This window comes from Canis lupus, chromosome 35, assembly GCF_011100685.1.
Source record: "Canis lupus familiaris isolate Mischka breed German Shepherd chromosome 35, alternate assembly UU_Cfam_GSD_1.0, whole genome shotgun sequence".
Classification (NCBI taxonomy): Eukaryota; Metazoa; Chordata; class Mammalia; order Carnivora; family Canidae; genus Canis; species Canis lupus.
In genome coordinates this window covers 26059320-26074604 of record NC_049256.1, presented here as the reverse complement: position 1 = coordinate 26074604, position 15285 = coordinate 26059320, and the positions used below count along the sequence as shown (strand labels likewise).

The following is a 15285-nucleotide window of genomic DNA, read 5'->3' as shown; positions in this document are numbered from 1 at the left end:
CTAGTCCTTCTATCCCACCAAAGAATTCAGGAGTCCCTACAGAAAAAAAAAAAAGAAAAAAAAAAAAAAAGAAAAACAGAAAAAGAAGGCATTTGTTTAAAGGGACACCATCCAGGGGACAAACAGAGTTTGAAGTAAGAAAAGGAAGTGGATATTTTGGGGATTGCTAGAGACTACTTGTGTTCCTCTGAAATTGGTATCTTGAAGCCTAACCCCCAATATGATAATGGTATTTGGAGGGAGGGCCTTTGGGAGGTGATGAAGTTATGAGGGTGGAGTCCTCAAGAATGGGAGTACGCGCTTATGAAGGAGACTGTGGAGAGTTCTTTCCCCTATCCTTACATATGGAGACACAGTGAGAAGTCTGTCCTGTATGAGCCACAAAGCCAGGAAGCAGGTTTTCAGCAGACTCAGAATCTGCATGTGTCCTGAGCTTGGACTTTCTACCTCCCAGAACCATGAGAGGTTAATGTTTGTCATTTAAGCCATTCAGTCTATGGTTTCTTGGTTATAGGTGCCTGAATGAGTTAGGACAGGGATGGAGACACAAATGAAGCCTACAAGACTGAGCCAGTTCTGGAAAGGCAGATCCATTCACCTTGTGAGCAGTGTGCATAATATAAATTTGCCTGAAATGTCTGTGTTTAAAACAATGGTCCGCTTTCAACTTTAGAACATGGTAACATGGTAAAGGTCTCTGTGACTCATTTATAACATGAGATTTCTAGAGTATTGATATACCCCTGAGGAAGGGTAGATAAGCCAGCTAGAAGCTCACTGCTTTTGACAGGTTTTATGATCAAGTACAGAGAAAATAGCACCGGCCATATTAATAGCTGTGTACTAGGTACAGTGCACTTGTTAATTTTCTCCACTGATGAAACATCTGGAACAGCAGATGCAATTGGAATGATCCCTTGACTAAGTTTGCAATTGCTCACTGTCATTCTCTGTAAGTCCATCTGTCTTCTATAGTTGAGTAAGCAAGTGGAACGGAGCTGTGTGGATGGAATCCCCACCCCTGTATCTTTCCAGTCCCTGATGTTGGCACTACTCTCTGTGGTCCCTCCAAGAATACCAGTGTCACTTTGGGTTTTCTACAGTCACAGTTAGAGGAATTTCTAGTGGCTTCCACTTGGCCTTTTCTGCCTAATAGCATTCATTCCATCAGTCATAGAAACGATATTAGGGCTGCCTGGGTGGCTTAGCTGGTTAAGTGTCTGACTCTTGATTTTGACTCAGGTAATGATCCCAGGGTTTTGGGATCTGGCTTAATGCTCAGTGAGGAGTCTGTTCGGGATTCTCTCTCTCCCTCTGCCCCTCCTCCTCTAAAATAAATAAATAAAATATTTTTTATAAACAGAGATAGAGATACCCATTCTCTCTCTTCACTGAGAGACTTCCTACTTCCCAGAACCATGAAAGGTCAATGTTTGTCATTTAAGCCCATTCTCTCTCTCTCTTTATAAAATGATTATAAAATTTATAAGATGCCCATTCTCTCTCTCTCTTTATAAAAAAAGATATTATCTCTCTCTCTTTATAAAAAAGATTTTATTTATTTATTTTAGAGGAGGGGCAGAGGGGGAGGGAAAGAAAATCTCAAGCAGACTCCCCACCGAGTACAGAGTGGGATGTGGGACTCGATCTTACAACCCTGAGACCATGGCCCCAGCTGAAATCAAGAGTCTATTGCTTAATGTACTGAACCGCCCAGGTGCCCCTAAATAAATAAAATCTCAAAAAAAAAAAGAAACAATATTAAAGATATTGTCTGGAGTTAGTCTCAGGGTGGACGTAGGGACCTACTCACTGTACCCACAGTGAAATGGACCAGAAGCAAACAGCATTGAGAACTTACCTTCTTGGTGGACAGCAGTGATGCTTTGTACCTCTAGGAATTAATGCCAGCATTGAGTCATCTCCTAGTAATCCCAGAAAATTCTATTTCTTTTTTCCTAATGAGCAGTCATGTTGGTAAAAGGATATAGATCCTTTTAGAAAAGGCTAGGGGGAGGAAGAACAGTATACATTTTTGGCAATGTGTCTGTGGTCTTTCTCAAGGGAAACTGGAGTTTTCTACATTCAAAACTGGCTCCAGTCTGGGAGCTCATACAAATCAAGCCCAAGATCAAAGTGCCAGCAAGGTTGGTTTCTGATGAGACCTCTCTTTCTGGCTTGTAGATGGCTCTCTTCTCATTGTCCCCACATGGCCTTTCCTCTGTACATACTTGGAGAGAGATTTCTGGTATGTCTTTGTCTTCATATAAAGACACCACTCCAGTTGCATGAGGGCCCCACCTTTATGACCTCGTTTAACCGTATTTACCTCCTGAAAGTTCTAGTTCCCAATAGAGTCACATCAGGGGCAAGGGCTTAAACATACGGGTTCTGAGTTTATAACAACACCATCTGATCTTTGGTAATTCACCTTGTGATCCTATCATCCTGTGATCCAGTCATCTCCATTATGTTTAGGGATTGCAGTTCAGGAGTAGCAGGTCCTACTGTAATTCCTGGCCTATGAGGAAAAGTCATGTTGAGCAGCTTAAGGATCCTGAGGCTCTCCTCATAGATTTATTTCTCTCAACTTTGGTGAAAGTTAGTTCCTCTGGAGAAGCTCATGATAAATTTATTCTAGAATTGCAATCTCCTTAATGCCTTTAGTTTGCTCTGCATACACTCAGAAAATAATGATGTTTCAATTTCATTTTGTTGGTTCACCTTAACTTTGGTCCATATGTTAATCATTTATTAATTATATTTATATATATTATATATTTAAGATTTTTATTCATCTATTCATGAGAGACACACAGAGAGAGGCAAGAAACAGGCAGAGGGAGAAGCAGGGAGAAGAAGGTTCCCTGAGGGGATCCAGATATGGGACTCAATCTGGGGACTCCGGGATCATGCCCTGAGTCAAAGGCAGATGCTCAATCGCTGAGCCACCCAGGCATCCCTATAAATTATGTTTTTTAATTAATATAAATTTAGAGCTGTTTCTAGGTCCTTGAGTTAAACCATTGAGTTGGGTACCTTCTGACAAGTAAAACTATATCATTGAGCTTGGTCTGATGCAACTTTATATTCCTGCCCCCTTGATCCTATCCACTTCAGATCCATTCCCATTCAAACCTGTCAGTTTTCTGTGAGTATAAATTGGGAAAATCATGCAGTTACTTTGATGTGTATCACATCTCCTCCTCAGTCATACTTTGTACTTGACTCTCTGGAGTCTCAAAAAAGGAGAGAGGTGGTAGTGATTGATAGATCCTAGAGAATATCAGCTGAGGTTAGCAAGACAAGTACCTAAATGAGGCCATTACAAATATCCCAGACAAGAGGGCACTAACCTCTTAAGGTTGGGCTAGAAGGGCTGTTTCTACTAGTTAGCACTGGGGGGTTGTAATCTGGTAGTGTAGAACGATTTCCCTAAATATGGTTGAGAGACATGATAGTTTTCCCCTTCTAAGCTCATTTCATTCGAGAAAATAAAGTCTGCAATATTTCTAACTTTAAGCAAAATCTCTGACTAAAATACAGATCTACCTATCACTAAATTCTATCCTTACCTGTTCCCCAAGATAGGAATTTGTTTTTTACAGGAGTCATTTTATTTTTATTTGAGTCAGTTCACTTTTTAACAATAAATTTAGAAAGACTTGTTCTCAGTCTGAGTCTCATCAAGAGCTACTGTGGCATTACATTTTGTTGCCAAATATTGACAGTTTAGTTGGATTATACCGTATATTAATTTTTTGCTTTAATATCATGTGTCTAGCTCAATTATGATAGAGCATGAGATCCAAGACTGAGGTGACATAATTTTGTCTTGACTCTTATTTGTACCAGCAGTAAGTTCAGGCAATAGAGCAGAAGAACAAAAATATCATGATTCTATAAGAAAGACTTATTACTAGACTGTGAGTTCCTTGACGACAAAGACTTTTTGCATTCACATTCTGTGCCAGTGATGTTCTCAAAACATTTCAACTGCTCCCTTATGGAGCAGAAGCCAGGTAGTGAGATGGAGCCACATGACCACTTCTAATCAAGTATCTGCAAAGGGATAGGCTGTGGTAGAAAGCATTGGTGGCTTCTGACCATCTCCTGAGCTCTAGCCTCTCAATTCTGGTTCCCAAAGAATCATTTTCTGTCACCATGAGATAAGTAATAGGCCCCATTGCACAAGCACAGAAATGGTGTAGACAGCATGAGGGAGATCCTGAAATCAAATTCTCCAGTTGTGGTCATCATTTGGCCACTTGTGTGAGTCCAGTCATTATGCTGTACTCCTTAAATTTATACACTGCTGTCTGTCAACTATATCTCAATACAACTAGGAACTTTTTTTTTTTTTTTACAACGTAAAAACTTCCATTATTACTTAAAAGCTCCCAATTCTCCAGGATGCTGCCTAGGTTTATTATGCCTGAAGTTTGTGCAGGCATTGGGGCCTTGGGCAAAACTTTTACTTGGTTGCTAGGATTTTCTTTCTTCATAAACAAGAAAAAGGGAGGGAAACGCTCAACAATGAGTGTTTCCAAGGCGGACTTTGTAGTCAATAAACCCATGTCCAAAGGGCAAAACCAAACTCCTTAATTTTATCTGGTCACAAGCACCAGTGTATGAGCTTTCCTCCAGGCGTTTCCGTAGTGTAGGGGTTATCACGTTCGCCTCACACGCGAAAGGTCCCCGGTTCGAAGCCGGGCGGGAACAGCAGCTTTCCTTTTCCCTCCCTCGAATGCACTTGATTTCAGAGATTTCGATTTCCTTATATGCACAGACAACGAAAACGTCGCCTCGTCGCCCTTACTTTGTTAGAAAGCAGTTTTCCTGAGAGACACGTACTGCAACACCTCTCTGTACCCCTCTGCTCCTCTCTGTGGGTCCCGGGGCCAGTGAGCCTGGTGAGGGGGGTAGGGATGGGCATGGGGGCGTGGAGGGGTTGGGACAGTGGGGGTCGGTGAGGGTGGGGATGGGGCGCGGGGAAGGTGACGGGGTTCTACGGGGTGGTAAGGGGGTGGGGGTTGGGGAAGTAGTGGGTGGGGGTGGGCAGGGAGCAGGGGAGCGGCCCTCCGCTCCGGCCCCCCTCGAGGCCGGGGCCTGCAGCTAGCTACCCGCAGTCCAGAGGGACACCAGCCGCCGACCCCCCTCCGTTTCGTGGCAGGCAAATATTTGCGCACCAATCCGCCGACCCCAGCGCCGCTGGGAGAGCAGGTGCTGCGGTGTATCCAGTAAGTTGTTACCTTTCATAGGACCTGGAGGATAAGAAACTATGTACACACACACACACACACACACACACACACACACAGTTACTGAGAAGGGGGGGGGGGACACGCTGCATTTCATTCAAGGAGAAACACTTCCGCAAAGACACACATCTCTGTCTTGGCCTTGCTTAGAATGCGTTTGGTAGTCTAGAGATATTTCCCATTGCCATGGTTAATTTTATGTTTCAACCTGAACGGGTCCGGTGCCTGGGTATGTGGTCAAACATTATTCTGGTTGTTTCTGCGAGGATGTTTGTAGATGGGATTTACATTTAAGTGGGTGGACTTAGAGTAAAAGCAGATTTGCCCTCCATAGTGTGAGCGAGGATCAGAGAATCGAAGGAAGTCTTGAATAGAAAAAAGGTCTGATCTCTCCAGGGGACAAGAGGATAATTTTGACACCATCTCCCTTCAGATATTTATAAAATTGCTTATTTATTCACTAGGGAAAGCAGTAGGGAAGACGTAAGCAGACTCCACAAAGAGAGCCAGATGTGGGGGATCGATCCAAAGACTCTGGAATCAGGCCCCAGACTAAAGGCAGGTGCTCAACCGCTGAGCCACTCAGGCATACTCTGCCTTCTGCTTTTATCTGCAAGGTCAGTTCTTCAGTTCTTCCCTAGTGCCAGCAGACTGCCTTTGGACTTCAGTTATAACCCCTTCCCTGGTCTCCAGTCTGCCATCATTCCCTATCAGATTTTGGACTCACTCAGCTGCCACACTCATGTGAGCCGGCTCCTTAAAATGAATCTCTTTCTAGAATATAAACATCCTATTGGTTCTGCATCTCTGGAGAGACCTGACCAACATACCAGTTATTATTTCGAAGTATTTAATGCTTCAAGAGTTAGTAGGTGGCACCTCCTGCAGTTTCTACAGTAGTATTCTGAGCCAATAGATTATTTAAAAGGTAGCATTGGTCTGTCTGTCCCTGCAAATAAGGGGTGTTGTTGGCAGCACAAGATGGCTATCAGTCAAGGGTGCTTGTCACTGAGCAGCAGCGACTGTGGGGTTGGGTGGGGGCAGCTATCTTTATGGCCTGGTCTGGCACTTGGAAGTGGTTGTCCTTCCCAGCTTGGGAAGGGGGTCCATGGAATATTCCTATTCTCAAAGGGACATAAGCCCTAGGAAGTCTAAGACACACTGGTGGAGAGGAGGAAAAGACTGAGGGGTTTTTGCAGTTAAGTAATAATAATGCAATCTCTGCTCTAGAAACCTCATGTTTGCTTTCATAGGGTCTATACAAACAAATATAAGCAAGTTCAGGATAATAAAAACATAATATATGTATAATGAAAATAAATAGTAGTGTAGTAATGTGTTCTGTTATAAATAGCATATACATTCCATACATGTCTTATTGTAGTCTATTAACAGAAATAATAATACAAAAACTTACCAGAGTTTCTGGGAAGAAGATGTACTTATCTCTATCCTTTCATTGCTAGGTGCAACTAAAACCCTTGGACATTATACATAAAATAAACAGAAGAAGAATCTAGAAGATGGAGAAAGGAAGGAGCCTGGCTAGGGACCCTGGGACCAGAGGAATGGCATGGTGGCAGGCTCCCTATTTTTGCCCCATGTGTCCTGAATGGCCAGTGAGTGCATACAGAAAACCCTAAAAAAAGCTGCTCTCTCCAGCCAAAAGACCATCACATGGACAGCCTAACATTACAAAACACTTCTAGACAATAACTAACCCTAACCCTAGCCATACACCATATAAAACTGTAGCCTCTCTGCTACCCAGGGCAGCAAAGTTCAAGCAGGAAGAAGGAACTTGGACTCCCACCCAGCAGTATCTCTTCCTCTCCCTCCCCACTGGGTTGCTGGTAGAGGAGATAGTGGAGAACAGGATTTTCATCATTGCTGGGTGGTAACTGGGTCCTGCCTCCATCTGTCTCTGGGCCGATGGAGAGAGACCACACAGGAGCCAGATTTCTCACCAGCTGCCAGCAGGAATAAAATGCTCCCTATTGCATTTGGTGTCAGTGGGAGCTGAGTGAGGGATCCTGGACTTCTGTGCTGTCTACCTTGCAGTATTGAGCACATGCTCTCTCACTTCCCCTGCGGTTAGAGAAAGCCAATTAAAACCAAGGGTTTCAATAAGAGCCAGAGTCTCCTAACACAAAGCACACAATGTCCAGATTTTAGTTGAAAATCACTTGCCAAACCAAAACCTGGAAACATCTCAAATTGAATAAAAGAGGACATTCAATAGAGTCCAATAACCAGGTTAAAGGAATGTTACGGTTATCTAGTGGAGATTTTAAAGCAGGCATCTTAAAAATGCTTCAGTGAACAATTATGAACATGCTTGAAACAAATGAAAAATAGCCTTGGTTAAAAAAAATCAGAAAAGAGGAAAAATGTAAAGAAATACAAAATGAAAATTTTAGAATTGAAAAATTCAATAACCAAATAAAAATCTCAGAGCATGGGCTCAGCAGTAGAAGAATGCAAGGGACATAGGAAAGAATTTGTGAACTTAATACAGAACAACAGCAGCCCTAGCAAACTAATGCATTCATAAATTACTGGTGGGAATGTAATACAGCTACTCTGGAAATACTCTATATTTTCTTTAAAAACTAAATATGACATCACCACAGGACCAACAGTTGCTCTCCTTGGCAATTATCCCAGAGAAATAAAGACTTACGTTCACACAAATAACTATGTAGAGGAGGAAAAATATTTTTCCCTCCATCCTTCTAGATTCTTGGCAGAGACTTCTCTGCAATAAAAGACAAATTAGCAAGAGAAGAAGAAACAAGTTTAACGATATGTATATCTTCTGTATACATGGTAGTTACACAGTTTTCCTGGGTCTGTTACTAAACTTCATTTTCTTTTACTGTTATTAAGCTTCTTAAACTTCTGTTACTAAACTTGTTATTCAACTTCTGTTTCTTTTACTTTTGTTAATCTTTTATAATGGGTGGTGGGAGGGTCTCAGCCAAGAACTGAAAAGGGTAAAGGGAAAAATTATTTTTCATCTCCTTCAACTGTGTGTGAATGTTTGTACCAATTTTATTCATACTAGCCAAGATTAGAAAAAAAATCCAGATGTCTTTCAAGGAGTGAATGGCTGAACATCCTGCTATGGAATACTGCTCAGCAACAAAGGAGAATCAACTATTGATATCTGTAAGAATCTGGATAAATCTGCAGAGAATTTTGGAGTGAAAAAAAAATTCCCAAAGGTTACACACTGTATAATGCCATGTACATAACATTCTTGAAATGGTAAAACTATAGAAATGGTGGATAGATTAGTGGTCACTAGGGGTTAAGGTTAACTAGGGGTTAATGCAGGTAGCAGGGAAGTGTTTGTGGTCATAGAAGGTGAACTTGAGGAATTCTCAAGCTGTTGTACATATTCTGGATTGTGATTGTTTGAATGTCAGTATGCTGGTTGTAATCTTGTTTTACAAGATCATACCTTTGTGGAAGATGGTAAAGAGTACCAGGGATCTTTCTGTATTATTTCTTACAACTGTATATGAATCCATAATGATCTCAAACTAAAAAAATTAATCAAAAACACTTAAGCAGGGATCCCTGGGTGGCTCAGCAGTTTAGCGCCTGCCTTCAGCCCAGGGCGTGCTCCTGGAGTCCCGGAATTGAGTTCTGCTTCTCCCTCTGCCTGTGTCTCTGCCTCTCCCTCCTCTCTCTCTCTCTCTCTCTCTCTCTCTCTCTCTCTCTCTCTCTGTCTTTCATGAATAAATAAATAAAATCTTTCTAAAAATACTTAAGTATTCTCTAATACCTTCAGATCTCAAAACATTTTTTATATTGTTGTTTCATTTGCTCTCTGTTGTTTTTCCTTCTGCTTGTCTGTTTGGTGTTGCCAAATGATCTCTGTTCCTTCAAGATATCATCTGGTTACTTCCTGGGTGAAGCTTTCACAATAGCCAGAACCTAATATGCCATAATTTTCACAACCAGGTCACATCTGGTCCCACCTTTATTTTTGATATCCTCTCATGAATCCTTTCTCTTATTCTTCTGCCCTAGAATGGGCTGAAGTGGCACCTGTGCTGCCCTCTCTTCATTCATAACCAACCTGTGAGTTCTCTTCCCTTCCTTTGCTCAAAGCCACTACACTTTACAGTGTTTAGGGAATTGCACATTGTTACTGATGACATTTTTCATATCTAGGTACCACTTCTAGCAACACACAAGTGGAACATGATGACTCATTTGCTGTCCTGAAATGATAATTTCAGATACAGATTTGACTCTTTGCTCAAAATACTTTTACCTAATTTTTATATGAGCTTTGGACAAGTGATGAGAAGTAGCATGACACTTTCAACTTCTGTTAAGAATGACTTAAATTTTTCCTGTTCCTGTGGCTTTAGAGAGTTTAGTCCATGGGAAAGAATCCTCATGGGAACAATTTATATAAATTATACCAGATTTGTTTGCTTTTCTTATTTTTTTATTATGTTCCTTTGAATGCATGTCCTATTTCCTTGCGACTGAAAGAAGAGATTGGCTATTCATTGTTTTCATTTTCAAAATTTGGTTGAACAGCAACTTCCTGTAGCTACAGTGGATGCTCTGATGGTGATAAGAGGAAACCAGAAGAAGTAGAATAATAATGCATGGAGACTAGTGAAATTTGATCACTTGTTCTATATGGCAAATACATACTGAGCCCAAGTACCAAATCCTACATCCCATTCAGACTTCACTGCTCTCTACAATTTGTTGGTGGTTACAGAATGAAAATTCTGCACTCCACAGTTTCCAAGACAGAATTTAAATATTCTCTTGAGGCCCCACTGGGAGTGATTTTCCAGAGGAACTTTTACATAGACCAATTCTTCACATTAGCATTTCTCTACAGAAGGCCACACGGTCAACTCCTGAACTCAGAACCCTAACTTCCTAGCTGACATCAAGGTTCATGATTTTCTCTGTCATTTAACTTCTAAACAACACACAGCATGCTCTGTTAAGCTGTCTTCAACATTGCTGGTGACAATACTCTCCAAAATTACAGAAAGAAAGGGAGAAGGTTTCTAACACAGGATATTCTGTTTAAGTGGATGTGCCATGAAGCCCAAATAGAGATGTTTTCCATGGCAAATAGTTTAATTGCTTTCCTGGACAGTGTAGCTAATCTGTCCTGATCATTTGTCAGAAAATACATCAGTATAAGATGTGAAGAACAAGAGAAGATCCTTCTTAAGGTAAAATGAAGATATTGCCTATGTGGAGAAGATCATGCCTACTTAGAAGACAACCACTTAGAAGCTATGGGTGCTACCGGATTTTAAGCTCTGGGAGGTGGTAAGGGGGGGACCATGTGTGGCTCTGGGCCATTATGGGCTGCCATGGTGAAGACTAGACTGGGCCAGAGCAGAATGCCCATAAACATTTGTCAAATCAGTGAACAGCATTATGGTAACTTTCTGAAATGTATCCTAAACTCTAATGACATTCTTTTGCTCCTGCGGTGGCCAGCAAGCTCCCCCAGAAGTCTAAATAAAGCCTGGCAATGCAACTGTAAGTGGCCAGCCATTTCACTTCTGAAAGTTTCCATGGCAACATGTATATAATATTTCTCATTTTTCCCAACTTCAATAGGACAATCATGGCTATCTCTTAATATCAATTGAATAAAAGATGTGTGATGGAAAGTTTACATGAGACAACATGCAAATCACCTCGCACAAAGTAGGCCCACAAATGGTTAATTTCTTTATTGAAAGCAGGCTGTTACCATATATATTTTAAAGGAACAAGTTTCAAGGATGAGGAAAGCAGTTTTGACACAGAAATCTGGAAACATTTGGTTGGGTTGTACAAGTTGCAACAGCTTGTCTCTCTCAACCTACTAATGAAAGAAAGGCCAAAAACTTGGAAATATCAGGTTTCTGAACCCATCAGGGAGTCGAGGATACAAAAGAATGTAAGGATTGTCCTTCTCCGTGGGAGAATATAAAAAAAAGTGAAAGGGATTATAGGGGAAAGAGAAAATGAGTGAGAAAAATTAGAGAGGGTGACAAAACATTACAGACTCCTAACTCTGGGATACGAACAAGGGGTAATGGAAGAGAAAGTGGGCAGGGGGATGGGGTGACTGGATGACAGGCACTAAGGGGGGCAATTGACAGGATGAGCACATACTATATGTTGGCAAACCGAACTCCAATTAAAAAAACAACAACAACAACAACAAAACCCAAACCAAACCAAAACAAGAATGTAAGGAAACTGAATTCCACAAAGAGGCCTTCATAGAAGAAAAGAGGCCTCTGATTGCCTTTATCCCTGGCAGATGGACAGAGGGGCAAAGGAAGACAAACCCAAAGACCCAAAGACCCGATTAGGAAACACTAGAAGAAACTCTAAGGGATCTTTAAGGTTTGTCAGTAGGCCTGCTTGACCCAAGCTGAGAATTCCATGCAGCCCAAACCACTATGGCTGGGGAGAGTAAGCAAAAAGGGGCTGAGAGAAAAGGCCAGAAAGTGGAAATACCCTTGGAGGCACCCCCAAGGGCAAAGGGCAAAGCCTTCTAAAGTCAGAGAACCTGCAGGACAGCTCAGGGCAAACCAATCCAAGGCTCTCTATAGTATACTTCCAGGAACCAGGCCTGAGAGCCGAGAGAAATCTCTCTAAGGCTCTCTGGAAGGAGAGAGATCTCCCAGACAAGAAAAGTAGCCGAGGGAAGCCTGGAGAGCAAAGAGGATGCCCAGGAGCCCAAACAGCTGACTCTCCGGCCCTTCAAAAGGGTTTGGAAAACCAAGGAGAGGCAGTAAAGCACAAAGAGAAAAGGGACGCCAGAGAAAGAGAGAGAGAAAAAAAATCTGGTTTTCAATTCACCTTCCGCTGAATCTTTCCTAGAGGACCAAGCAAATGCAGATAAGCGCTCGTTCCTACAGAGGACGCTGGCTCAGAGAAATGTGCTCAAGATAAGAAATATGATCCTTTAGCTCTTATTTTTAAATTCAAAACCGAATTTATAAATTGCATACTGCAAAACAAATACATAAATAGTCGATCAGCCTCGTCGATAGAGCTCTTTTTTCTCCAACAGAAAAAAAGAAGAGAAGACGTGTCTTTCGAGTGTGACTCAGATACACGTTTGCATAAAGTGCAGCTGGGGGGTGGTCAGTCCGAAGAGAGCCGACAGGGCTGCAGGGTCCCACCGAGACAAGATACGGCCCCCACGCCGGACGCGCCCTGGTCCCGCCTCTCCGGTGGCCGCTGCGGGGTGTCTCAGTGCCCTGGGGCGGGAGGGCTCCGACGCTCCCACGGTCCCCGCCCCCGCCGACGCCGGCCCCGCGCTCGGGCTCCACCTCGCGTCCCGCCAGCATCACTTCGGCTCCAGACCCGGACGCCAAGGATTGCGGGTGCGGGAGCGCGGGAGGCTCTTTTCCCTTTCCCTAACCTTCCGCGCAGTAAGACGCCGGTGGAACTTGGCTGGGTGTGACTTTAAAAGATTTAAGTCAAGCAGAGGCGCCCGAGTGGCCGGTTAGCTCAGTTGGTTAGAGCGTGGTGCTAATAACGCCAAGGTCGCGGGTTCGATCCCCGTACGGGCCACGCGCTTGTTTTTCCTTTCCGGTCCGGTACGCCCTACAGTCTGCCTTACACCCAGGGACCGGGCCTCTGCTGAGCAGAGTGTTTGGGAGCTTCGGGTATTTGAACAAAGGAGTGGGGTCCCGGAGCGCAGAGGGGGCGGTACTGCCTCTCGGGAGGGGCCGGAGGGGCGCTCGGAGCGTGCTTTGCTCGCCTGGGGCGACGTGCTGACGCCGTGCAGGATACCGGGAGCGGGCGGCCCGCGCCGGGGGAACCGTCCCCACTAGCCCCGGGTACCGGTGCCACCCGTGCCGCGCACTGCTCGAGCTCTGCAGTCTCGTGGACGCAGCGCGGCGGTGGGGGGCGGGGGAGAGTGGGCGGAGCCTCGGGCCGCCCCGGGTCCTAGCGCACCTCCCGTCCTCCTCGGGACCCTCCCCGCCCTCTGCCACCTGCTGCCCCAAGGCCCTCGCACTGCCCCGCGGGCTGCCAACCTGCTCTGCTCTCCCTCTTGTTCCAGAGCCGCGAGAGTGACATTGGCCACACGGGTGGAATAATAATGTAATAAAGAAGTGTATCAAGCGTGCTGGGGACGTAGGCGATGCTCAGGGAATCCAAGACAGTGGGGCTGCGTCTGGGGGAGTCAGTGATGCATCGTTCACGTCAAGAACAGTGAGTGACAAGATCGAAATTAAAGTCTGAAAAACCTGTTTAAAATATTAATAAAGGATACCTGCTTCTCAATGGTAAATACCATGACTTCAGGTTCGAAGTACAAGGACTGGCCAAGGCCTTTGCTGACTTGGAGGATGAAGGGGCAGCGGCCACGGGACGCGGACCCGCCTGGACACTGAGCTCTCCATGCGCTGGCAGCCTGCCAGGACACGGCCCTCTCCGCCCCGCACCTGCCGCGGGAACCGGGGCCCTGCGACACCTGCACACCAGCCCCATGAGCCCACCCTCACCCCCGGTTTTGTTTTTTCTTGGATAAGGTAAAACCTTCACGTGGTCAGTAACTAAATGGGTGCTCCCCCCACCTGTCCGCTTTTCAGCACTACTCCCTTATGTCACTTCTCACCAGGGTCTCCCCTATGTTACTCCTATTCCTAATTCACCTGTATGCTCCTGGATTTTCTTTAGGCATGGACACGTACATATGAAAATAAATGTTCTCTTCCTAGTTAAGTGAAATGTCACATTTACACACTATTCTGCAGCCTGCTTTTTTCAATTCATGTACCTTGGAGGTGTCTCTCCATCAGCATATACCGAGCTGTCGAACAGCATACTTACCATTATATACTGTACAGAAACAGCCTATTTTCAATTGGGTTGGTCCAATTAGCCAGAAGTTGCATCTGAACTTTTAATTTCCTCTTACTCCTGACTCAGGAAGTCTACAAGTAGGGCTGGAGAGAGGGTAGAAAGAGGACACCTGTAATTATATGTTGTGATTAAAACACTTTCTGTGTGAAACCATTTGATCTTTCAGGTGATACTAAAGTAGGAGCTCCAAAGCATACTGTCAATCAAAGGAAATTCTATATAGATATGTTCAAAGATGATTTTCAGAAAAAGGTAAAGCTGTGATTCAGATATACAAATGAGCATGTTGTGAGGCAATAAGATATTTCCAATCATTTTAGTTCACAAAAGCAAAGTCCGGTAAATGGTTATGGCTCGGGGCACAGATTAAGAGGAGAGAGAGAGAGCTTTTTTGTAGATCTAGACGAGAGAGCTGAACAGCATCAGCAGTATTCCAGACATACACCACAGTCATCCCTCATCCAGGCCTCTGTAATTACTTGCTCCACCAGATCTTGAGCTAACAGTTGTAAGGGTATGGAAATTATTTTGTTTATATAGGGAAAAGTGCCCTTCTCCTATCTCCCTGTTCTTTGCAGGTTTCCTTGGATATCTAGAGACTTTGAGTCCTTCCTGGAATTTTCAGAATGGAGATGCATATCTCTGTGGATTAAGTTCAGTTTTAAGTTTTTAAGGTGGGCCAGATAACCTCTAGCTATGTAAACACGTACCTCCAGAATTAGGCCAGGAGTCTTCCAGGAGATTTATGGGATACTCAAAGGGTGCAGCCTCTTGCTTCTCAAGCAGATTTAGAGAAGTCAATATTCTTTCTTCAGCTTTGCTATATAAACAATGAGTGAGAGTTCCTCATAGTTTTGTCGTCACTTTTGTGTTACCTTATATACATGTAAATATGCTAATCCTTCATAAAGCGTGTTCTCTCTCTTCTATTGATAAGGTAGCATCTTTCTGCTGGCAGAGGTGTTTTATTTCCCCAACACAGTTTCATGAACCCATGTGCTTCTTGAGCAGAATTCTGGAAATACAGACTCAGTAGAATGGTTATGGTCGTAAAGTTGTTGAAGTTATGCCATTTGGAGTCTGCGACTAAGTGTATCCAGTGCTGTAGTCTCTTCCTGTAAAGCTTTGAGACAGTCTTTCTTTG

General features: G+C 43.7%; 1 protein-coding gene, 1 long non-coding RNA gene and 2 other non-coding genes across 4 annotated transcripts in view; 3 read left to right on the top strand and 1 right to left on the bottom strand.

Annotated features, from left to right (window-relative positions):
- The window catches only part of PRSS16 (serine protease 16), a 31908-nt gene extending 29649 nt beyond the window's left edge, over positions 1-2259 (bottom strand). Inside the window, exon 1 of the mRNA XM_038584429.1 lies at positions 1862-2259. The gene's annotated coding sequence lies outside the window, so the exon portion shown is untranslated. The remainder of the gene's footprint in view (positions 1-1861) is intronic.
- Positions 2260-4649: 2390 nt separating this feature from the next.
- TRNAV-CAC lies at positions 4650-4722 on the top strand. The gene has a single exon. It is a non-coding gene; the product is annotated as a tRNA-Val (tRNA).
- Positions 4723-12554: 7832 nt separating this feature from the next.
- LOC111094060 lies at positions 12555-14616 on the top strand. Its single transcript, XR_005384434.1, has 3 exons — positions 12555-12652; positions 13336-13487; positions 13581-14616. It is a non-coding gene; the product is annotated as an uncharacterized LOC111094060 (long non-coding RNA).
- On the top strand, positions 12769-12842 carry TRNAI-AAU. The gene has a single exon. It is a non-coding gene; the product is annotated as a tRNA-Ile (tRNA).
- Positions 14617-15285: the final 669 nt, after the last annotated feature.